At 43.3% G+C, this 23,931-nt stretch overlaps 1 protein-coding gene and 1 long non-coding RNA gene across 8 annotated transcripts in view; one reads left to right on the top strand and one right to left on the bottom strand.

Moving 5' to 3' along the window:
- Cmss1 (cms small ribosomal subunit 1) overlaps window positions 1-23,931 on the top strand; it is a 304,869-nt gene that overhangs the window by 256,939 nt on the left and 23,999 nt on the right. Inside the window, exon 1 of one of the 5 annotated variants that reach the window (XM_011245995.3) lies at window positions 7,928-8,128. The exons of the other annotated variants lie outside the window; for them this stretch is intronic. The gene's annotated coding sequence lies outside the window, so the exon portion shown is untranslated. Of the gene's footprint in view, window positions 1-7,927; window positions 8,129-23,931 lie in introns of those variants that run through there. 5 annotated transcript variants of the gene reach the window in all.
- 4921517D16Rik lies at window positions 1,737-18,284 on the bottom strand. Of its 3 annotated transcripts, none has more exons than XR_001781913.2 (4): window positions 17,825-18,284; window positions 15,939-16,382; window positions 11,457-11,623; window positions 1,737-2,674 (listed from the first exon to the last, which is right to left on the bottom strand). It is a non-coding gene; the product is annotated as an RIKEN cDNA 4921517D16 gene (long non-coding RNA). The 3 variants fall into 3 exon arrangements; XR_876117.3 differs by lacking the exon at window positions 1,737-2,674 and adding an exon at window positions 8,497-10,465; XR_003951894.1 differs by lacking the exon at window positions 1,737-2,674 and adding an exon at window positions 8,497-10,465 and having other exon boundaries at window positions 11,457-11,603.

Raw genomic sequence — 23,931 nt, 5'->3', positions numbered from 1 at the left:
CCAGCAATCCGAGGAAAGACTGACAGAGCATCACAGACTGCTTCAACAGGTAAACAAATGATGTAACAACTCCAGAGCTAGAGAGCTTTGAGTCACTCTCCGGGCTGGGCATGTGGTACAGGGGTGTAGCACTTGTCCCCTGTGTGCAAGGGCCTGGTTTCTGTCCCTAGCACTCATAAAAAGTGGTAGCTGAACAGCATCTCAGTGACCTAAAAAGTAAGAAATAGGAAAACTATGCAATGTTAAACTTTTTTTCTAGCAGTTTATTACCAGCAAAAGTTTTAGATTTAAAATTCTTGTATGACCCTTTTTCCTTGCTGTTTCATAAGTGCGGGGTGAAAGAGATTTGTATAAATAAAGGTGTGGATAAGGCACAGAGTAGAAAAATACCAAGAGAACAGTCTGCTAAGCAGGAGAGCCTCTGTCCTTTGGCTTGTACCTGAGGCAGCTTTGTGGAATGATGAGTATGATAAGATAGGCCTCATATCTTTTTGAAGTAGAAAATGATAATAACAGGTTAAGTTCTTGTGGTTTTGATGAGCAAGATGTGTCCTTGACCTCTGAAAATTGTTTTTGCAAATAATCTGCCCACTCGGGTTTCCAAGGGCAGTGTCTCCTTGTCCCTCTGGAACGCCAAGACACCAGGTGGCAGCTGCTTCAGCTCTGAGGCAATCCTCAAGTGACCTACTTCGGGGTCATTATGCAATGGTCTTCTCTTGGCAGAGCCACCATCATCCATAGCCTTGCCCATTTTGTGTCACTACATAGTTCTTTCCCATCTGCATCCATGCACCCTTCCAGTGGGCCTTGGCTCATTGAAAATTGGGGCAAAGGAAAGGAAGAGACAGTTGCAGCAACTCTCCCTAGTGAACCAACATGTGAATACAGACGTGCATGAGTGAACCAGCATGTGAATACAGACGTGCATGAGCGCAGGCGTTCGCCTCCCTCGCCCCTTTTAGAATGGCGTCTTTTGCTGGTCTTATTTTCTTCCTTACACAGATGATAAAGAGAAGTTAGGCCAGCTGAATCTCTCCAAGCTTTGCCTTAACTCCTATTGATTCTAATGACCAGAAACAGGTCTGCATATCAATAAGCATGTGTTTAATTCACTTAACAGAGACTTACTGGCTCCCCATAACACACTGTCAGCAATTGCACTGGGTGTTGGTACTCCAAGGACAAAATAAAATGTCATCCTGGCCACCGTGAACTTGGTCCAGTGCGAGAGGCAGTCGTGCAAATCCCAGGTTTTAATGGGCTGTACTTTTCAGTGCGGGGGCTGAATAACACTGGTGGAACCTTTTAGAGGTGGAGGTAGCAAAGTCTTCATGGAATGGGGTATAAATATTTGAACAGTACACCCTGGGAAGAGGAGCAGGTCTCTGCCCAGGAAGTAAGCGAGGACACAGTAGAAACCAGACACCCTAGCAGGTACCATGGATGGCTTCGCAATAGCAAACTGCTCCTTTGCCGCAAGAACAGGGCCACTGGGGCCAGCTTTGGACCAAGTAGACTCTTTGTCTGGGCTTGGATGATTGGAGTCTTTTAGATGCGTGAAATCTCCTGTGCTGTGTACACAGTGGAGAGCAACCAGAGGCATTTTCACAGGACATTAGTCCGGGAACTAGAAAGAGGAAAACACATAAGATTAACCCTCCCCCAAGAACTTTTCCTAGGACTCTGAATGTTTCCCCTGAAATGGAACTTGGATTTCATCTAATCCTGGTCTTGTGTTTTACTCATGAAAGCTGTATAACCATGTTCAGTACCACTGGGTATCCTGTATGGTGGAAGGCCTTAAGCAGACACTTACATAAGAACCTCTTCACAGCAATCTCTGATTAGCAATGTGTAGTGACTGAGGAGGCCAAGCCCCGTGGAGACAAGGAGTGGGTGAGGCTGTCACGAGCCGGGAGACCAGTGACATTCATTGCAAGTAGAGTATTTAAACACCACAAGGAGACTCTGGGCTGGGGGTGACGATAGCCTGACTCCAGGTAGTCTGCACTGTGACCTAATGGAGAACTTAATGAATCACATACATTGCAGCAACCAAGGGGAACTTAGTGGTCAGGGCTGAGCACCATGGTAGGTGACTGAAGGAAGGCTGCTTGTCATCAGCATAAGGCCTCGTGGCCCACTCTAGAGGCCATCCAGTGAGTACCCGGACAATTCTAGACCTGGTGGCTGGGATCCTGGTAACCTGCCAGGCTTGGTTTCACTGGGCCCAAAACCAGACCCAATATAGTCTTGGGATCTTCCATTTTAACCACTGGGCAGGATTGAGAGGCAGACTTGATACCAGGGTGTCACCAAAGTTGCAGGCAACTGCACAAGGTGATGGCCCAAGACAGAGTCAAACGACAAGGACAAGGGTGTTCCCTTCGAGTGGCCTCACAAGACTCTCAACAGTCCATTGTACTCTCTATTCTTGCTGGACTTTAAGGTTCTTTCTAATTTCCCCCCCAAGTTCAGGAACACCAAGCCACACACATAATGGCAGCTTTGCCTTCAACCACAAATGTCTTTAAATACGAAAGAACTGCCCAGTCCCCATTCAGACCATATTGTGTGCCAAACCTGGTCTTTTAAAGCAGTCCTTTTGAAATGCTCTAATTGTAGCCATACGTTAGGTCTCCATTCTCTCAGCCTCAAGTCACTCAGGGTGGTCCTAGTTAAAATGAAGCCATGAACAAAGTCTCACAGCAATGCAAGATTTACAACGGTATAATTGTATTTGTGGTAGTCAAAACACAATAAAAAAGATGCTCTTTTGTCTTCTAACTTTATTATTTGCAATTATATTCATTCATCCATTCAGTGGTTACTTATTGTGCTTAGACACTGTCCCGAATAGTAAAAATATGTTTCAAGGAAAAATTATCCATCCTCACCATTTTGGAAATTGGAGTCTGTAAAAGAAATGAAATAAGTAACTGGTCTGCATAGCGCGGTGGGTAGAGTGCTTGCTTAACATGTAAGAGGTCTTGAGTGAATATACACTGGGTATTGTATACTCGAATCCCAGCATTCAGGGGGGTCCGAAGTTCAAGGCCATCCTCAGGTACATAGGAAGTTCAAGACTAGACTGGGCTACCAGACTCTGTCTCAAAACATAAAATGTAACCATAATGAAAGTGCCCTGGTAAAAGAGACAGGGACATGCCTGTTCCAGTTGCCTGGGACTTCTCTAAAGAAGGTACATCTGTAAGACCAGTGCTATATAAAAACAAAGAAGAAAGCGCCTTCCAGGCAGAACTTGTAAGGCCCTGAGGTCACAAAAGGCATGGTTTACTGTAGGGGCCCAGGGAGGTCAATGTGGCTGGAACAGGTCAGCCACACTCTAGGGAACAAAGGAGAGAGGACCTGAAGAAACAAATGGAAGCCAAGGCCTGGGAAGCCTTCCTGTAGCTCCTACTGGAAATAGTGGCCTCACTGTAGCACAAAGGAACACACAACATGGAAGCAGCTCAGCGAACCACGACCCAGCCCTGCTGCCAGAGCCCTTAGTGATTATTCAAAGGCAGAGAGAGACTGAGTCTTCCCACACTGGCTAGAGTCCTGTCTCACAGTCTTTTGCAGTTGGCTAGTTTTAAAAGAGTTAGCAGAAAGGAAAGTAGTCGGAGGTAGAAACATTTGAATAGAAGTTGTATAAGGGAGACAGAGAAACAATGTCTTACAAGGTAGGAATCTCATCAGGGAGCTCTGTAGACACAGAACTGGTAGAATGAAGAGAAGTGGAGGGAGAGGAAACTTTTAGAGTGGCTTTCAGGCTGTGATGGAGCTAAACCAACACTGGCTGTCTATCAAGGGGAAATCTAAAACCCAGTAGTTGTTCAGTCCACAAGGCTGGATGTATCAGCCGGTCTTCTGAAGAAGCAGACTCTCATGCCAGTGAAGGAATGGACTCGTTAGCGAGGCCAAGAGCAAGCAGGCAAACAGCAAACTTCCTTCTCCCATGTCCTTTACCCAGGCTGCCACCAGAAAGGCTGGCCCAGATTAAAGGCAGGTCTTCCCACCTCAAAAGATCTGGATTGAAGGTGTGTCTTCCCACTTCAAATGATTTTGTTAAGAAAAATCCCTCAGAGTTGTACCAAACTGCTTGGGTTTTACCTAATTCCAGATGGTGTCACGTTTACAGCCAAGAATAGCTATCACAAGCAGCCCCTGACAGCATGGCACACAATCATAGCTCCTGATGTCATGCTTAGTTTCCAAATGAAAACAATAACCAGGTAAAAGCTATGCCTAACATGATAGCTGTCCCATGTATAATTACGTATTATATACTTAACCAGGTCATAATTATGCATAAGATAAATACCCTTGTATAACTACAAATGCATTGTAAATTTTAGAATAGATAGCAGTGTTTTTGAGTAACATTTTTGGGGGATTATCCTAAAACTGATATTCTGTTCATTGATATTTTATCACCTGATAAAGAAATTGAGGAAAGAAAACACAAATATATTTTTAACAAAATATGACAGAAATACTTGTGCCAATTATAATCCTCATTTAGCCTTAGCTTGTATTTATAACTCCCTTGCTCTACCACCCATTCTGTATTCCCTCCACCATCAGCAAGCACCTCAGCAGGTCTTGGTCTCCTGGGGAGTGATGCATGTCATTCCTGAAGAGTCTATGCCCTTTGTCATCCTGTCTGGATTAGACTGTCTACTTTCACGCTGACTTTAATCTCAGTACATGATATTACCAGTGTCTCCTGAACTCCAGACATAACCTTTCTAACTTCCATTGTGGAGAAACAATCCAATTTCCCCATTCATACTCTGGATCAATCATCCTTCCAAAACTGTTATTTCCTGTTGGCTCACGTGCATCAGAAGCCCAAAGTAGCTAGAAGGGGAGCCTGAGCTTCCAGTTCAATGGAATGTTTGTTATGGCTCCTGGCAAGAGTGCTCCCCCTTTGAAACCAAAAGTTCTAGGCCAGCAGAACTTCAGGTTGCAGGAACAGGAAACAAACATTTTCCTTCTGGGGTTACTAGGGGTGATAGTGAGTGAAACTGTTTCTTTTTCCACCCTTTGATTCCTGGACCCATGGATCCTGGGTATGGGAATAACCATAAGGACTCAAAGAATTTTCTACCTTTAGGAGGACCCTGCCCCAGCCCTCCATGCTACTGCTACCAAAGTGTCACTATAACTGTGTCTTCAAAAGGCCATGCCATCTTTCTATCAGGCCAGATGCTTCAGGATGGTGGAGAACATGGTAAAACCAGTAGATTCCGTGATTGTGGGCCCATTGTTACACTTCTTTGTGAAGTGACTTCCTGGACCAGAAGCAATGCTGTGTTAAATACCATGATGGTGGAGAAGGCATTCTGGTGGGTTTGGTGGTTTGGGCAGAAGCATTACATGCAGCAAAAGCAAATCCATGACCAAAATAAGTTCTCCAATAAAAAGAGCGGTATCCTCTCCATGAAATAAGTGGTTCAGTGTAAGTCATCCTGACATCAGGTCACTGGCTGATCACCCCAGGGAATAGTACCATATCTGGGACTCAGTGTTGGTCTCTGGTATTGGCAGATCTGGCATTCAGCAGTAGCTATAACCAAGTCAGCCGTGATGAGTGGAAGTCCATGTCATCAGTCTCATGCATCTCTGCCACCATGGTCATTCATGACTGGGCAAAGAGGCTGTTTTCTGCAGATGAGGCCATCCTCTCTACTTGATTACTGAACTCCTCCTTAGCTGAAGTCACCTTTTGATGACTACATAAGACACAATTATCTTCACATCCTTCACCTATTTGGCGAGATCTATCTACATATTTCTTCTGTTGACATCTTTCTCATCAATTTTTCAATCATGCTCTTTCCAAGCCCCTGACCATCCAGCCAATCCGTTGGCCATAGTCCATGAATTGTTGAACAATCACATATCTGGCTGCTTCTCCTTCCAAGCAAAACTTACAACCACCTGTACTGCCCAGAATTCCACCACTATTAAGATTTCCCTTTGCTGGTGTCTTTTAGGGTTGTTCCAAAAAGTGGTTGTAATGCTGCAGCTGTCCACTTCTGCAGAACAGTCAGTAAGCCAGGCCCTAGTCTTCTCCTCAGTCAACAGATCATAGGATGATTCTATAGATCATAGGATGAGACTATACACGCATGCTCTGCAGCAGATGGCATAGAAAGGAGAGTAGAAACCATAGGCATTGGCAAATACAGAAGTGGATGCTCACAGTCATCTATTGGATGGAACACAGGGGCCCCAATGGAGGAGCCAGAGAAAGTACCCAAGGAGCTGAAGGGGTCTGCAACACTATAGGTGGAACAACAATATGAACTAACCAGTACCCCCGGAGCTCGTGTCTCTAGCTGCATATGTAGCAGAAGATGGCCTAGTTGGCCATCATTGTTAGGAGAGGCCCTTGGTCTTGCAAAGATTATATGCCACAGTACAGGGGAATGCCAGGGCCAGGAAGTGGGAGTGGGTGGGTAGGGGAGCAGGGCAGGGGAGGGTATAGGGAACTTTCAGGATAGCATTTGAAATGTAAATAAAGAATATCTAATATAAAGAAAAGGAAGGAAGGAAGGAAGGGAGGAAGGGAGGGAGGGAGGGAAAGGGAAAAAGGGAAAAAGGGAAAAGGAAAAAGGAAAGGAAAGAAAAGAGAAGAGAAGAGAAAAAAAGAAAAGAAAAAAGAAAAGAAAAGAAAAGAAAAGAAAAGAAAAGAAAAGAAAAGAAAAGAAAAGAAAAGAAAAGAAACCATATGCATCTAGGCAACTTCTTCATGCAAAGAGAGAATAGTTGTCTTCAGAAGATGATTGAGGCTTGCTGCAAAATCCCAAAGGCCTCTTCTGTGATTCACCTATAGAGGCCTACCAAAGACTCCAAACAGCATCCCTATCTGCCACTGACACCTCAAGTATTATTGGGTCAGTTGGATCATGTGGTCTAAGTGATAAAGCAGCCTGAACCTGTTGAAGACTCTTCTCCTGTTCCAGGCCCCACTCAAAGTTAGCAGCGTTCCAAGTTATTTGGTATATGAGATGGAGTAACACACCAAGTAAGGAATGGTATGTTTCCAGAATCCAAGCAGGCCCACGAAACATTGTGCTACTTTCTTAGTGGTAGGCAGCACCAGGTTCACCTTAGAAGGAATATCTCTGTATGCCCCATACCGCTGGACTTCTTAAGTTTATAAAATAGTTCACACCATGGCTTTTAGTACTCTCTGGGATTCTAGGTGAGGGGTCAGTATGTGTAGATGTTAGCAAATTGAAAATACTATTCCAGATACTTTTTTAAATCTTCCATATACTTTTGTTGTTCTAGAACCTCTTCTGGTACCAAAATCTGTATTGTTCAAGGTTCTCTAGAGGAACAGAACTTATAGAATACACACACACACACCACACACGATTTACTTGAATGACTTACTAGCCTAACAATGACTGTCTACCAACAGACTGTTCAAGAATCCAGTAGTTGTTGAGTCCACAGGCTGGATGTCTGAGCTAGTCTTCAGTATATGCCAGAAACCCTAAAAATTAGGCTCTATGGTGCCAGTGAATTAAGAGAGAATTCTGGGATTTTGGTTTCTTTAAGAAACACAGAAATATTACAAAAATATGTTTGTTTTAATCCCCAGTATGGGGATATGGCGCTGCTTCGCACCAGCTAACTATAATTTGCCTCATGCCCTAGCGGAGGTTTGGTTTGCCAGCTGCAATTTTCAAAGGGGATAGGTGTGGAGGGGTGTTTGGGTGTGTGTGTGCGTGTGCGTGTGCGTGTGTGTGTGTGTGCCCTAATGGAGGGTTGGTTGTTGTTTGTTAGTACTCATGCATGCTCAAAGAAGAAACCAGAATAAAGAAATTAGATCCATAGGATCCCCCTCCATCCCTCACTCACTCACTTATTCTCCTCTATCCTATTTTCTCTCCTTCCCTCTCTATCCTTCTTTCTCTCCCATCTAGTGATAGGGGGTGAAACCTGAGAGATAAAGAGTGGGAAAAAGAACCCACAAAGTAGCCAAGACCAGCTACAAGTGAAGGAGAGGACTTCCAGGGATAGCAAGAGCAAAGAGGCAACAAAAGCTTCCTTTGTCCATGTCCTTCATACAAGCTGACACCAGAAGAAGGGGCCCAAATTAAAGGTATATTTTCCTACCTCAAAAGATCCAGGTGAAAAGTGGCTCTTCCCACTTCAAATGATATAATTAAAGAAGAAACCATTCCTCAGAAGTGTACCTAGCTGCTAAAGTTTTAGTTAATTCCAGATGGAATTCATTCAAGCTGACAGTCAAGAATTGCTATCACAGCAGAGGAGATAAAATTTGATTTTCTTATAATAAAAGTTGCACAGTGGCCTGGCTGTAATGGCACATGTCTTTAAACCCCACTCGTGGGAGGCAGAGGCAAGTGAATCTCTGAGTTTGAGGCCAGCGTGATCTACAGAGCTAGTTTCAGGACAGCTAGGGCTGCACAGAGAAACCCTGTCTTGAAAAACCAAGAAGAAAGACAGGAAGGAAAGGAGGGAGAGAGGAAGGGAGGAGAAAGAAAGAGAAAAAGGTTGACAGCAAAGACTAATAATGAATGTTTCTTACATAGATATTATTTTAATTACAAGGGACAATGCTGTGGAGTTTTCATTAGAACATTTTGTGATTGATCATATGTACATTTTAGATAGATGTTAAGATGTTAGGGCTGGGATTGTTCAATGGTAGAGTACTTACCTAGTGTGCCCTGAGGCTCTGTGTTCCCCAGCCATAAATGCACACTCTTCCATACACATATACACACATGCACACACGCATACTTTGCATACTCACAATGAGAGTGAAGGGGATTACAGGAGATGGTGACATTGGAATTAAAAGCCTAAAGTCAACCTGTCATTATTTATATTATTGAGACCAAGTCCCAAGTATCCCAGACTGGCCTCAGGTTCATTAAGGAGCACACTGGCCTGAACTCTGAGCTCTCCTGCCTCTTCCTCCGCCTGCCTGGTGCTGAGAGTACAGGTGTGCTTGGGATGCAGCTCCGCTGGTAAGAGTGCTTACTTCTCAGGCACATTGCTTTTATTTTAAACCCCCAAACCCGTTCTCCCTTTGCTTCTTGTTAATAGAAGGAAAAGAACTGCCACTAACTTTGGCCACTCAAGTGGAAACCTGGTGTCAGCCTTTCTTATGAAAATCCTAGACAGATGTCATTTTCAGTTTGTACGTTGATTAAATCCTTGCCAACTTCCCGCTGTTCTTCAGCACTGTTCCTGGCTCTCAGTAAACGCTAACTTGATTGTGCTTGGATTCCCCACGTTCTGAGGAGAGAGGAGAACTGGAGAGGCCAACAGGAGCCTCCTTTTCTTCCTCTTTGGAGATGCAATGTGTCAGTAGGCTATGGTGGCTCTTAAGGGTACTGTATTTCCAGTCTGGTGGACACATTTCCTCTGCTTTGTGCCAGAGTAAAGAGTGATGTGTACACACAGAAACTTTAAGAGCATCTGGTTAGAGTTTAATGTGGCTGAAACATTGCTTTTTTTTTTTTTCATGTTTCAATTACTCAAATATGACTAAAAGTGTGCTTTGGAGTTCTTCCAAAATAAAAGCTGCAAGGTGAGAGAAGTCTCAGCCCCAACAATAACTTGAAAATTAGAACTTGGAACAGCAACTGATTTTTCAACTGTCTTAACTATGTCACCAACACTACGCTGATTTGATTACATGTGACAAGTCTGGTTTCTGGCCATTAAGCTGTACAGTTCAGCTTCGGGCATCACTAGACCCCTTTTCTTCTGGTGTATAAACTGGAGAACAGAAATGCAAATGGGAAGAGAAAGGATGCTGAGACCTTTGCAGTGACCTGGAGGTCACAACTGCCGACCTTGATTGACCTCAGCACCTCATGTGATGTAAAACCTGCAACCAACCAGTCATAGAAAGGGTCTCTTCCCACAGAACCCAGCGCTCAGTGCTGTTGTGCAAGTGCCGGTAGCAATAGTAGGGAGTGGGTATACAGTTCCAGGTGACAAAGGGGCCTCCTAGGACCTGTGCAGGAAGGATAGGATGACACCTCTGAGGTTGTAGACAAACCATGGGGCAGTCAGAAGCTGGCGGTTTCTCCTGGTATGCCTTTTAGTCCTGATGCTATGTTGTATAGTGGTTAGACGTGTGTGAGTCTCGAACTGTCAGGAACTAGCCTCACGATGTCTCGGCTTATTCCCTCTGTGCACAGCCGCCCCTGCTCGTAGCACTTGGCAGTATTTCCACTGCTCCCTCTAGCAGTCACCATTGCTTCTTAGTGTTGTTCTGAACCTTGAACTGCTGACACTGCGTTGCTCAAGCCATGTATCCCTGGCTTCTTCCTCTTTCCTGAGTGGATGCTCTTGTCGTCTCACCTCGGTGCTTCCCACAATAGCACACATCCAAAGAATCTCTTCAGTGGTCCTTTGTAGCTTACTAAAGAGCTGTGGCCTGAGGTGCCTTGTTGTGCTGGGAAAAGGAGAAAGCGGCACATAGGATCTCTCACTTAGGCAAGACATAATCATTTCAGTTAGCAGCCTATTAGGCATGTCTGTTTGTAAAAGGAAAGAGTTGCCATTTGTCTGGCTGTCTCCTTCCTTCCTTCCTTCCTTCCTTCCTTCCTTCTGCCCCCAGCCCACCCTTCGAAGTCACGGCTGAGTGTCTCTCAATGAAATAAGTGTTGTAATGGTTCGAGCAATTAGCAGCAGAATTATAGTTGGACTGTAACCTGACTCTAATCGCTGACTTCAGAATTAATTTCAAATGACATAGCTCCTTAGATGTGTGCTGCCTTCAAAGTTTCCACTCGTCTCTCCTTTTTAGCCAGATTGCCTTTTCTATTGCTGGGTTTGTCCTGACAGTGAGTCAGGTGGCCCCAGACTCTTCCTGTGGCTGAAAGGAGCATCCTGACTTGGATATGTGTTCAACATAGTAAATTATGAAAAGGAAAAACTCTGCGTCTGCTTTTTGGCATAAAGGTGAGGGAAACTGGAGGGGTGGGTGAGAAAGTGTAAAGTAGCCAACATAAATAAACTCTAGCCCTGGGGCTTGATGTACAACTCAGAAAGCAGTGTGAGGGCATGCCGCCCTGTGGTAAAGCAGTCACCGTGTGGAGCATGTGATGTCCACGTCGTCATAACCTTTCCACCACGTTCTAATTACCAAGTTAAAATAACTTACAAAGTAAGGTAAACCCTTTCTGGGAAGCTTTATCTGTGCCTATGCTGCAGTCAGTGGAAAGAGACGTTGTACACATCTCCTAAAGTCTTGGAACTGCTTGGAACTCCTAAAGTCTGTAACTAGTGACGTCATCATGGGGGAGGGGGGTCTCACCTGCTTTCATTCCCAGCAGCAGTTGCCACCTGACTTCAAGGAGATGGTGTACTATTTCATGTTCTTTAAAATGTGACAACATGAATTCTCTTGTATACTAAAACAGTGATCTAGAAACCAAACTCACCTTTGGACATCCAGCCAAAAGCTGCTCACCAGTCAGAGGAAGTCGATGTTCATTGAGGCATAAGCTGGAGAGCTTTGATTCTTCAGTGAGAGATGGCTTCTAAGGATTCCATTGTGTCCGTGCCATTGCTGTGAACTGTGGCTCTGTCTGGGGGAAAATTAAGAAACCTGGGCAGAGAGTAAGAGGAGTGGCCTTTGAGTCGTCGGAGCTGTGGGTGTCAGGAGCAGCCGTGGGCTCTCACTGGGAACTGCTTGCTGCCCTTCCGCTTTTTTAAGGGGCCCAAAATCATTTTTGAGTCAAGAACATGAGTATACTCTGTGCTTTTTCTTGACAATGCTTTCAGATCCAGGTAATCTTGCCATTGCTGTGGTCTTTGGTTGTATGAAGATGCCCTTTGGCATCAGATCTCTGTTCATGAGCATCTCCTACACTGTATATCTTAATTTTTAAATTACCATACAGTGAGTTACCTTTCCTTTTGTATGTAGACCTGAATTTTAATGAGCAGTATGCATACAGGTCTTCCAGCTTAGATAACTCTCAGTACATCCTTTAATCAACACAACTGCACGCTCCTGACAGCCAGCCTCGTCTTTTGTCCACCACTGTAGTCCCACGCCATGTCTCAATCGCCTGCACCCCCGACCTTTTCCTCTATATTGTCAGTTTCTCAGAGTAAGAGCAGTGTCTTGTTTTTTCTGGCTACCTTAAGGCACAGCAGAGCACCAGGCATGTAACAGGTGCCTATTAAATATCTAAGGGGTGAATGAGTTCATATTCATATTGGCCACAATGAATACTTTCATCGTAAGTCATAGGAAGGAGAGAAGGAAAACAGAATTGAAGGAAAACAACATTAGCCTTGTTCTTTTAAAGAAAGAATTAGGTCATTTTCCCCAAATAATAATAATTGTATGCTTTTAGGAAATGCTAAAGAGTGCTGGCTGCCAACTGCCACTTGAAAGAATATGGTGCATAATACAGATGTGTGCTCCTTTCACTTCAACAAATGCTTGGTTATACTAAAAATATCGATGCTAGTAAAGTTTAAGCATGAAAATGTCAATGAAATGTTTAAACATGCTTCTTTGTCTGTTACCTGCTTCTAAGTATATCCAAGCAGTGTAAAATTCTCCCCTGGACTCTTAATATATTTCCCAGATATGCTTCTGTAAAAACCCCTCCCGTGGTGCACAGCGAAACTCGGTATTCATGCTGCTACTGGTGACCAGGATTTCAGTTTCTGTTCTTCTGTCTAGATCAGTGTCGTCTTCATGTAAACTTTGTTTAGCTGAAGTCATTGTGACTGTGAGTGATTCGTGGGTCTTCCAGTGAGTGTCTTCCCTGGAGTACATACAGCTCTCTTCAGTTTCAACCTCCCTCGTGTCTCTTTTTCCTCCTCCTGTGTTTATTGGTGTTTCCTTTCTCTTTAATCCTGGTGCTGAAGTGACTCCTCCTGCCCTTCTTATCCTCTTCATTTCACAAACCAGGACGTTGTCATACAAACCACGCCCTTTGCCAGCTCCATGTCACGTTTCGCTAAGCAAATAAATTTCCCCTGTATGCTTAGGATGTACCCTTGAGCCCTGTTACCTGGTTCCCCTTTTAAAACAGAAACTGGGAAACAGCTGTTTCTCGGTTCCTATAAAGTGTGTCCTGTTTTATAGATCACAGTGGGCAGCTCTATTTTGAAGTCTTCAGTATTAGTCTTGAGATTGTGGAGTTCCTGGACTTGAATCTTCCTCACATTTAGGAAATAATGATTAATTCTACAAGCTGCTTCCTTGTACTCCGCAGGCTGTGAGGTCTTCTTCATAGTCTGTTCTGATGGCGACTGAAGAGCCCATGTGGACATAACGGCTTCTTCCATATACCACACAAACTTGAACCACTGGCTCATGTTATGTGGTCCCTTCATGCAGGGTTTCAGCAAATGTCAATGGAAAATCTGCCAGATTCTATACTGTTATGTGTATAACATGCAAGGATAAAAGGATGCCCTGCTCAGCTCACAGTCCAGCAGGGAAGACAGCTGTAGTGTGTTGAGTATTCTAATTCATAGCTTCTTAAACTGTGGGTTGTGACCCATTCATTATAGGGACGCACATAACTACACCCAGGGAATTCAAGAGTTGTTAGTAGCACAAGGCTTCTGACTGTGCAGTGACCAAAAACTAACTCAGAATAGAACATGTTAATAAATTTGAGGTATCCCCCACCGCCAGTGAATCTGAGGTATATGGTAGCATACATCCATGCCATATTTCACAACATAAATGTAACCTTTTAATCTGAGCAGTTTGTACTGTTCAGGCCTTCATGCCATAACAAATGCTGCCTGAAACACCACTGCTCACTTTTAGCACTATTGTGTGTTCCTACTGTGATATAAACTTTTCTGTCATGAAAGAAGGACAGTAGACAGACAGAAACCAAAGGTTTGAGGGTTTCCTATCATCTTTCTCAGCATATTAAGTATCAGGTTAATGTATCTTTGTACCAAATTAGTCTATAATGTTTGTTTTTTTTAACCTTCTTGCTTGACTTGCTAACTTCAGTTTTCTCTAAAATTGTTAAGTGAATTTTGAATTGGGATTAGGGGACAGAATTTTAGCACTTTCTAAAATGGTCTTAAACTTACTTCTGCAATTTTGTACTATGTGTTGGTGTGAAGCAGAGTTTTCAGCCACTGTAATTGTAAAATTAAAGTATTAACTCTGGGAAAATGTTGAAAAAAGTGTGTTCTGCAGTCTCAAATTCAGAGAACAAATATTTGTGTATTTTACCAAAATGAATATTTGGCCTGTCTGCATATATATGTGTGCACCCTGTGTGTGCCTCATGCTGGCAGAAGTCAGAAAAGGGCACTGGATCTCCTGAACTTAGAGTTACAAATGGTCATGAGCCACCAAGGGGGTACTGGGAATTGAACCCAGGTCCTCTGTAAGAGCAAAAAGTGGTCTTAACCTTGAAGCCATCTCTCTAGTCCCAGAATTTAGTTCTTAATGAAAAAAAAAAAAAAAGTACATCTGTCTAACTAGTATGCAAATTTGTCTTTAATAAATATATGTATACCAAAGAATTGCTTTAAACATTTTTTGTGATTCACCATCAGTAAATGATTGACTTGTGTGTGTGTGCGTGTGCATGTACAACCTATATATCCAGAGTCAACATAAAACTCCCCAGGCAAAGCTAGATCTGGCAGCCTAAGCATAGAACTCAAGGTGCTCAGAAGACCGAGGCAAGCGGATTTAAGGCCTTCCTGAACCATGGAGTGAATTCAAAGGCAGACTGAACATTTAGTGAAACAATGTCTCAGAATTAAAAATAAAAATGGGTCTAGGGATGTAGGTTATTGGTAGAACATGCCTAGTGTATTCAAGTTAGAAAAGAAAATTGAGAAAAAAAAACCTGATAACACTTTAAGTTTGTGACTTTGTTTTAGGCCCACTCACAGCTGTCCTTAACTGCTAACAGCCCAGGCCTCGACTTAGACACCTCTGCATTTATCCATCAGAAGGAATATTTTCAATGAAAGTACATAATTATTTGATCTTAATATGGTTTAAGTTTCTATGCATCAAAATAATTTCAAAACAAAATGAAATCAATTTAAAATTTAACTCTAACATCAAAAGACTTAAACAAATGGATACTGAAAACATTGAAATCTTGACAAATCAATGAACAATGGTTAAAAAATTCTACTCATGTAAAAATGCACATGACTAGTAAAACAAGTAAAGGCTGAGCCTCACACACAACCAAATTCAAATGCTGTGTTATTTTACCTATTGTAGTATAAAGATGGTAACACCCATTGCTTGCTGAGTTAGCAACCACGGGTAATTTTTTGCAGTGTTAACATTGACCCAAATATTTTACAAAATGGAAACTAAGGCCTTAGTTAGGTGCTGAAGAGATGGCTTAGCAGTTAAGAGCACTGACTGCTCTTCCAGAGTTCCTAAGTTCAATTCCCAGCAACCACATGGTGACTCACAACCATCTGAAATGATATCCAATGCCCTCTTCTGGTGTATCTAAAGACAGCTGCAGTGTACTCATGTACAGTAGATAAATCAACAAACCAAAGGGCCTTGTTTAAAAAATTCATGTCTTGTTCAGCATAGTTTCCCTTCTAAAAGATTTTTATGAGCATACATAAAATATATAAGGAATTAAATGTAGTGGCACACTACCATGAGCAGAAAAAGACATGTTTGTGTCTTTTGACAATTTGACTAGTAGTCCTTATTTTCCTCAATAGTTGGCCTTTGGAAAATACAGATTCTTTATTCTGATCATAACTACTAATATTTAATTCTTAGGCCGTGTGTGTGTGTGTGTGTGTGTGTGTGTGTGTGTGTGTGTTCATGCATTTGTCTGTGTGTTGCCGAATGGGTACAATAGGCCATAGCAGAGTACAGGGAGTGTCTGAAAATAAGAGGAAATCTATGGTGTTACATAATAAACCTTTACCAGTCTGCAGTTGTTGGGTCAAGCCATGTGCTTGGAGTTGTGTTGAGCTTCAGAGTCCGGGTCAGCTGCCCAGGCAAGGTGTAAAACCCTGGATGCTGTAGAGACAAGTCCAGAACCAGTACCAGATAGTCAACTGAGTAGGCAACTTGAGTTGACCATTTCAACAGTGGGGCAACGAGATGAGCCTAAAGCCCAGGAGTCAGTCTGGAGATCTCCAGCTGTCTGATCCCTGCTTCTGTTTTTCACTTAACACGTTGTCAAACATGGCTTGTAAAACAGTATCTCAGGGCAGCATGCAGCTTTTTAAAAAGACACCAAGTAGCATACTATGAAGTAACGTAGACCTGAGCACAGGCTGATCGCATCGTACAGTCCCAGGGTGTGGGAGACCGAAGCAGAAGGGGAATAAATGGAGGCTATCCTGACAGTGTGAGAGAGTCCTTTCTACAAAAGAAAACCAAAAACCATTTAGTGGCATAGGAAGATGTTTATATATAATATTAAAGAGTATAATATACAACCATCAAACCCAGACATTATTGCATATGCCAGAAAGATTTTGCTGACAGGACCCTGACATAGCTCTCTCTTGTGAGGCTATGCCAGTGCCTGGCAAATACAGAAGTGGATGCTCACAGTCATCGATTGGATGGAACACAGGGCTCCCAGTGGAAGACCTAGAGAAAGTACCCAAGGAGCTAAAGGGGTCTGCAACCGTATAGGAGGGACAACAATATGAACTAACCAGTAACCCCCCAGAGCTGTGTCTCTAGTTGCATATGTAACAGAGGATGGCCTAGTCGGCCATCAGTGGGAGGAGAGGCCCTTGGTATTGCGAAGATCATATGCCCCAGGACAGGGGAATGCCAGGGCCAGGAACCGGGAGTGGGTGGGTTGGGGAGCAGAGCGGGGGAGGGAGGGCATAGGGGGCTTTAGGGATAGCATTTGAAATGTAAATGAAGAAAATATCTAATAAAAAAGTATTAAAGTATTTGTATACAGTAAATAATTCTAGGTATATAAAATTGAGTGTGTATATATAAATACACACTCAGAACAAGGCAAAATATGAAAACGAATACATTAAATTATAATTTTGCTTTATAGTAAAACCATCTTCTTATAGTGGTAACAAATTTGTGTTCCTTTTAAGTTTTCTATATTTTCTGTAATTAAAACATTATGTTCTTATATTAGAAGGAGTAAACAATGTTTTTTTTTTTTTTCAAAATTTTGCGGTGTTTTGTTGTTGTTGTTGTTGTTGTTGTTGTTGTTGTTGTTGTTTGCAAGGTCTTGTGATGGACTTGACAGTGACTGGCCTGACGTCCTCAAGCCAGCTTAGCAGAAACTTTAAGGACAAAGCAGTAAAGTCCCTTGTCTTTAGTCCTAAGAAAGGGCTGCGGGGGAAGCATGAGTGTTTATGGAATTGTGACACTTACAGCAAGGGCATGCAGTAAGTAATTCAGCACACAGCTCGAGTCTTGTGAGGGCCCTGGGGCGATCCTAACAGAAACATCCCTTTCACAGGAGTCTATCTCTTCCCTGAGATAACGTGTTGTAACAAGTGGGTTGCAGGGCTGACTACAGACTCAGGTGTGTTTCTTAGGAAAGTTCTGTCTAGAAGAAAATGACGTAACTCACACACCCGCATAAAGAGCCATGGTCACCTGTATATTTTAAAACACTCCCCTCCCTTCAGTGCTTTAACGTTCTATCACACTCTGGAAATTTTGACATGTCCAGGGTGTACACCATTCCAAGAGAACTTGCCCTAAACCGAAAGAGAATCATAATTCACAGCAGTATGACTTCATCGGTCTACAAATGAGAAAACTGCAGCAGAAAGTAAGTGATTTGCCCAAAATCATAAAAGTTGGAACTAAAACCTTAGGTTTCCTAGTGTTCTCCATCACTCGTCTGTGCAGACACCTCTTAAAACAGCCCCAGAGCACTGTCCTGGGAGCCATTCGAAGGTGTCCTGCCGAGGCCAGGGAGATGGCTCCGTCAGGCAAGTGCATCCGGTGCAAAGTCTGAGAGCCTGAGGTCCGTCCCAGACCCTGGAGTAAAAAGCTGGATGTGGTGACATAATGGGAATGAAGGCCTCTGTCTGTGATGTCAGAGCTAGGGGCAGGGAGGTGGCTGAGACGTGACCTCAGGTTCAACAGGAGACCCTGTCGCAAAAAGACATATAAACAACACTGCAGATGAATCTCAGACATGCATGTGCTCGTGTGTGTACACACACACATGATAAGTTCTCATCAGCATCCCTTCACCTGTCGAGTAGTAGTCCATATTAACGTGGAAAGGAGCCCCTATGGGACACAGACACTAAACTAGACAGATGATGACATAATACAGTGCTAATCTGTTTCCTACAATAGAACACAGCATACGGAGAAAGGTGCTGGCAGAGATCGTTGGTTTGGGGCTTTGAGGAAGAGAGGAGCTACCTGTACCTTCTCCCTCGGATATGTGTAATTATTTAAAAAAAAATGTACATGGTTATACTACACTGTGTTCAACCCCCACAGACACTCATACCACTGGAAAGGAACTTAATTTACTTTCCAACTTAATGAAGCAATTTTGCTTAGTGGGTAGGGCTTTGGATTCATACTGCCTCTGTCTAAATCCTGGCACTGTCATCAGCCTTGCCTCAGTACAACCAAATGTACAGTTATTTTCAGGATTTAAAGAAAGAAGCTCAAACATGCAGCACCGAAGTTGAATCCATGTCACTTAAGCCTTCATTTTTCCCTTTAAGCTAAAAAGAAGGTATGTAGGGGCGGGGGGGGGGGTGCTTTATTACAGGACAGAAAGGAAACCGATCCTGGTTCTCCAGACAAAGCCATCCCGATTCCTGTATGACCCACTCCTAATGTTTATCACCAAGGTAGCAGAAGTCCTGAGGCCCCTGGGGTTTGGGCACTGAAGGCCCTTCTCCCTGCCGCTGAGGCCAGATGGGAACACAGGCGTTCACAGGTCAGGCGAGGATCCTATGTTCTTGACTTAAGATGGTGGTTCACGGGAGCTTTTTCTGTGTGCATTTTGCATAAAGAAACACATGGAAGGAGCTAAAGAGATGGCTCGGTGGCTTAGAGCCCTTGCTGCTCTTGCAGACGACCCAACCAAGTTCATTTCCCAGCCCCCACTTCAAGTGTTGGCTTACAAACACCCAACAGTACATCTAGTTCCGGGGGAGCCAACTCATTCTTCTGGGCTCTATAAGCATCTGCATACATGTGGTATAAGCAAACACATACATAGAAAATAATTATCTATATCTATCCATTTATTTATTTTGAGGCAGGGTCCCTCTATGTTGCCCCAGCTGTTCTGGAGCACTGAAAACCAGGCTAGCCTCAAACTCACAGAGATCCATCTGCCTCTGCCTCGCAAGTGCTAGGATCAGAGACATGTGCCACTATGCCAGAGTTCACATTTAATTTTCTTTTAGAGAAATGCATAGTGTACTACTAAGCTAGAGCAGTTAGCCTTTCTAGACAATACCCAAGTTTAACTCATCCGCTGCCTTACAAGTGGCAGGAGAAGCATGAGCAGTTAGCACTCAGACTCTCCTTCAGCCAGCTTTTCTCTGAGATGCTCTTGCTGGTAACAATACTCTACTCCTGTCAGTCCCAGGACCTGGAAAGCCATTTCATTTCATGTTTTGCTACCCTGCTCCAAATTTCTGGCTTTAAAGTTTCCTGTGGGAACACAGGGCATGTTTTGTAAACAAAAACTCTAAATCTGTTGCTGAGGACATCCCAGACTAAAAATAGCACCATTACTGGACTGTAGATGAAACTGTAGCTATTGCCATTCGAAATGACAAAATAAATGGGGGGAAAAACTGTCCCCACTCCCCTTTTACTTCAGAGCACCAAAATACCTTGTGTTACAGAGTACCAGCTCATAGGCCTTTGTCTAAAAGGGTTTCTTCTATCAGATCTTTTACAGAAGTGACCTTAAGGAGCTTAAAAGATAGAGTACTAGATCTTGCCCAGTTCTTTGCTGTATATAAAAGATTATCCAGATAAAAGAGACGATGTAAGGTCTTGTGGGGTAGGGCACAGAGTAGCATAGGCTGTCCCAGCATAAAAACTGATAAATCACTGCAAGTCTTCAGGAGACTTTGGGGGCCCCTATATACTGACACATACACAGACTGGAGACCAGCCTTTCCTGTCACAGCAGCCAGATACTCTGTACTAGCATGGTAGACCTGGGCTTGAGCTGGAGGCTCTCTTCCTCCACCTCCTTCCCAGGGTCCCCATTTCTCCGATGTCTTTCTCTCTGTTTTTCTTTTCCATTGAAATGTGTCATGTAGCTGCTGCCTAACCATCTTAATTCTGCTTCCAGAAGGTCCAGGGCAGTAGTAAGATGCTGGTAGAAAATAAGAGCTAGTACTGTTAAAAGACTGTTTCTGGAATAATCGGAGTGAGATGCATTTGTGGATAACATGGTTTTTGTTGAGGGGCCCAAGTGGCTGCCGAGCCTCCTGTTTTAGTCACAGTGCATCTGTATGAACTGCTCTGTGGATGTACAGAGGCAATGAAAACAAGGCACCTCCCTTATTGCAGGCCTCTCTACTTCCTTAGCATGACTTCCGACTCCCTCGTCCCCCTCTTCCCCTCACCGTGTCCTGCATGGCTAAAGTGCCCTGAGGCCTTCACAGAGTTCATTCTTGGGATGTGGGAATGTGTGCTTGCTCAGTGATGCTGGTGGGAGTCTCTTAATGAGCTGGGAACATGGCTCTTGAAGAGAGTTCTGAGCCCTGCTTCTCCTGGCCAAGTAAAACAATCCGGCTCCAAGGGATGAGTAATTTTAGCAAAACTCTTTAGACCGTTTAGGGCTCTATACGCAGCATGACTTTTCAGCTTATATGATGTAGCTTTCCCAGAGAACAGCCAAACACTTCGAGAAATATAAAAGAATCGTTACAACTCCCCATGTGAAAAGTGTCAGAGCATATTTGTAAGGGAGCAGTTCAGCAGGAAGCCACAAAGGGTTCCTGAACTGCCGTGCGCCAGTATTGCTAGGTTGTGTGTGATTTACAAATTCTTAGAATTGCTATTAAAATCGGGCAAGTTCAAAATGCAATGTAATGTCCGCATGCATGAGAGTGATTGATAGATATGTGTTCATAAACAGAAAAGTTCTAAAACACACACACACACACACACATACACAAGTTGACCTTATAGAGCAACAATTGTTCTGGGTTCTGTTTCTAGCACCCATATGGAGGGTCAAAACCATCTGTAACTCCAGTTCCAGGAGACCACTTTTGACCTCAGTGGCACCAGGTGTGCATATGACACACATTCATACATGCAGGCCAAAAATCATAAATAAATACATAAATATTTATAAATAAATAGATGAATAAAAGTAAATAAATAAGCAAGAGAGACGCTAAGGTAGGGAGATTGTGAGTTTGAAGCAGAGGCCAGCCTGAGTTGCATAGTAATGTTGGAACAAAACTGAATTACTGTAAAGTTTATTGGGACACAACTACTTGGATTTGTTCTACTCTACCTAAGACTTCTTATACAAAATTGCAGATTTGAGCAACACCAACAGTGGCCATGATTGTAATGCAGGGAGTTTTTCTATCAACTTGGCAAAAGCTTAGGCCGTCTGGGAAGAGGAGACATCAGTTGACCAAATACCTCCATCAGATTGGCCTTTGGGGAAATCTGTAGGACATTTTCTTAATTAATTGATGTGGGAAGGCCCATCTCACTGTGGGTCATCCTGGGCAGATGGTCTTGACTTGTGTAAGAAAACAAGCTGGGCAAGCCATGGGAGCAAGCCAGTAAGAGTGTCCCTCCATAGCCTCTCCCTTAGTCCCTGCCTCTCAGTTCCTGCCCCAAATTCTTCCATGATGAGCTTCAGCTATAAGCTGAAATGAACCCTTTCCTCTCCAAGTTGCTTTTGATCATAGTATTTTTACCATGGTGATAGAAACCTGAACTAGCACAGATGCTTTGCAGCCCAGCCCCTACTCTCCGGATGTTGCTTTTCCTACAGTTTGCAGGTTTCTGTACAAGACAATACAGAAAATAAGTTATAATAAATATATATGGAATGTATTAGAGTGCCTTACAGGATGTGGTCCAACTAGTTCAACAATGGCTGCCTACCGACAGAAAAACCAAAGAGTCCAGAGCTCAGTCCACAAGCCTAGATGTCTCAGCTCTTCTCGATTATATGCCAGAATCCCAAAGTAGGATCTCACTCTGCCGGTGAGAGCAAGCAGGCACATTGCAGAAGCTTTCTTCTTCCATGTTCTATATATAGTCTGTCACCAGAAGGTATGGCCCAGATTAAAGGTGGATCCCCCCACCTCAGAAGATCCAGATTAAAAATGGGTCTTCCAACTTCAAATGATTTCAATAAGAAAAATTCCTCACAGCTGTGCCAGGTTGCTTGGGTTTTAGTTAATTCCAGAGGTGGTCAAGTTGACAACCAAGAACAGCCATCACAATTGGAAAAGGTGATTTAATTAGCCTTCTTTCACAATTTAGGACACTGTCAGCATCCCTCTTAAGGCCTGGATGCTGGGAGATTGGACTTATAAAGAGATAACGGCAAACACTGAGAGAAAGCTGAGCAACCTTCTGTTTGTAATTGATACTGTTGCCATGGGTCGAAAAAGGACGTTGTCCTTGCCTCCTCTTTTGGAAAAATCCAACCAATCCCATCTGGCTATGTGGTTTTTAACTAGTCCCCAGGGAGCTGGAAAAATGCAGCCCTGTCCTGGTGCCTCTGCTCCACAGGCTGAGTGACCCACTGGGACTGAGGGGGACAGACCTGGCGTCACCTCATATCCCAGCAGCCCTGAAGACTGGCTAGCTTGGACGGCTATCCTTCTCTTTCACTGTTCCCCTAATGGAAATCACAGAGCTACCATCCTTACTTCAGAAGAGCAGTTTCCTCTTTGGAACCGAAAAATGTCAGACTAAGGAAACGGCTAATGTGTTCACGCCACGGCGACGAGATGACCTCATTTTGTGTTAAAGGTTTCAAAAGATGAAATAATTTTTGGAACAAGAAGTAACTCAGATTCAGAGTATTTGATTAACAAGATATTTTTAATATTTCCCATGGGCATACAGACTTTTAAATATATTACCTATTTTTCAACTAGATTAACCAAACAGACTATATTCTGCAGCTAGCAAATTCAAAGGAATGGAGAAATATACAGTTCATAACACCCCCCCCCCGTTTATTTGTAGGTCATTCTTTTTATTTCGAAGTTTCTGCTAAAGCTAACAATCACATATGAAAATATTTGTATTAGAAATTTAACATTTTCGTCAGGACTATGGGCCGGAGAAATGGCTCAGCTGTTAAGAGCATTGGCTGCTCTTTCAGATGATGTGAGTTCAGTTCCCAGCACCCACAGAGTGGCTCATACCATCCATAACTCCACTTACAGGACATCTGCCCTTTCTCTGACCTCCTTCCACACCAGATATGCACAGATAAACAGACAGAAAGGCAAACCTCATATACATAAAATAAATCTTTTAAAATGTAAATAAGATTTTTTTTAATACTTTGGGCACTTGTGCATATTCACAGACAGTGTATGGTTCAGGTAGAGAGAAAGCCTAATGTATATTTAATACCATCACAAGCCATGAAGCAGAATACAATCATGTGCTAATCATACATGCTAAAGGCTAGAGCCCAGGTGGGAAGATATGCCGAGACTGATGTGTTTATAAAAAGATAAAGAGATAAAAGATATGCCCTATGGGAGTGTGGTCAGGTATGGGGGAAGGAGGTACCTCAGTGGGCCCATGCCAAGGCATATCTTCCCCCTGAGGAACCAGCCACACAATGGTATAGTATAGAACAGAGTTTATTCAGGGCATGGGCAGGGGAGTTAAGAAGGTAGCAGAGGCAGAGAAAGACAGAGAGATTGAGTAGAGAAGTAGAGGCCAGCCATGACCACGGAGAGAGGGAAGGGAAT

Source organism: Mus musculus, chromosome 16 (genome assembly GCF_000001635.26).
Source record: "Mus musculus strain C57BL/6J chromosome 16, GRCm38.p6 C57BL/6J".
Classification (NCBI taxonomy): Eukaryota; Metazoa; Chordata; class Mammalia; order Rodentia; family Muridae; genus Mus; species Mus musculus.
The sequence above is the reverse complement of the archived record's forward strand: the minus strand, read 5'-3'. Positions and strand labels throughout refer to the sequence as shown.